Raw genomic sequence first — 1,695 nt, 5'->3', positions numbered from 1 at the left:
ACCCCTTTACCCAAAAACCTAAAACTGACCCTGAACCCTAAAAATACCCCTTTACCCAAAAACCAAAAACTGACCCTGAACCCTAAAAACACCCCTTTACCCAAAAACCTAAAACTGACCCTGAACCCTAAAAATACCCCTTTACCCAAAAACCCAAAACTGACACTGAACCCTAAAAATACCCCTTTAAAAAAACCAAACACATAACATTTTAAATATAATTATATACTTACCAATACTTACGTTGTAATGGTATGCGTTGTAAAGGTACCTGCGTTGTAAAAACATGCGTTGTAAATACATGCGTTGTAATAGTATTTGCGTTGTAAAAGTTTCGTTGTAATGGTAGTGCGTTGTAAAAGTTGCGTTCTAAAGGTTATATACCGTAAATCCTCCTTCGTCCCTGCGGACAGTCACATGTGATGGTGTTGCATCATGAGTCCCGCTAATGACCTGCTCAATCTCCTGCAAAATGCCCTTCCTGACCTAACTACCCTGCATGCAAAGTTCAGATGCCCTAGCAGCACCTGTACCATCCTCACCATCCCTTTTGTTTTGGCCAACATGTCATCAATAAACAATCTCACATGCATTTTCTTATCCGCCGGCAACCTCACTTCCATGGCCACCGAATCCAACTCAATACCTAGAAATGACAACACCGTGCTTGGATCCTGTGTCTTCTCTGGTGCCAGGAGCACACCTAGTGCCCAATTGAGCTCTTGGAAATATGCCAACTGTTGCCGACAGCCCAACGAACCAGGCCATCCCACCAGGAAGAAGTCATCAAGTAGTGTGTCACCGTCTCTTTGCCCGTTTTCCAAGGAAAGACCCATTTCAAGAAGGAACTAAACTTCTCGAACAGGGCACATGATATTGAACAACACATGAGAAACTCCTTATCCACAAATATGTTCCCAACCACTTGGATGCCCAGCAGCTGTTTTTCCTCTGGGTATACTGGCATCAGGTGGAAGGCAGCTTTAATGTCATATTTTGCCTTCTAGGCACCCCTGCCAACGTGTTCCCCTAGGTCCCTCGATTTGTCCCCTGATGAATAGGAAACTAATGTCAGGTCCTCGATATGAAATCATTCACTAACCCTCCCTGTGGCCATGACAATTTCTGAATCAACCAATACTAGTCTGGTTCTTTCTTTGGCACCACTACCACCGGAGAAATAACCAAATCCGTTATCGGGCTAACAGCGAATGAGCCCTCCATGCGCCCTGCTTCAACTTCCTTTTTCAATTTTCCCCAAACCACTGATGTATGAGCCACCACTGACTTCAGATTCTCTGCCCATCTTGCTGTCCGAGGGGCCTCATACCCCAATTTAAAACCTTCCCTGAAACCCTTACTCAGTAACTATGCATCCTGCTCCCGTGGGTAGAATGTCAGACAGGCATCCACGCAGTCATTCTTAATGGATGTATGATCATTTGCCCATGTAACCCTGCGCCCCTCTTCCTCCCCTGCCTCTCAGCCCCCTGTTGTCCCTGCTGTCCACTATAAGCATTCTATTGTTGGAAACCTTGCCCCCCTTGCTGTCCCCTTCCTGAATATCCTGCCCTGAAGCATTGCACTAATGGGTGCCTTCCTGTGCATTTTGAGCATTCATGATGAAATCTTTAATATACCCGTGTACAAGTTCCTTTATTGTAATCCCAACATACCCCCGGACCCCCCCACCTC

Source organism: Lissotriton helveticus, chromosome 12, assembly GCF_964261635.1.
Source record: "Lissotriton helveticus chromosome 12, aLisHel1.1, whole genome shotgun sequence".
NCBI classification, from domain to species: Eukaryota; Metazoa; Chordata; class Amphibia; order Caudata; family Salamandridae; genus Lissotriton; species Lissotriton helveticus.
The sequence above is the reverse complement of the archived record's forward strand: the minus strand, read 5'-3'. Positions refer to the sequence as shown.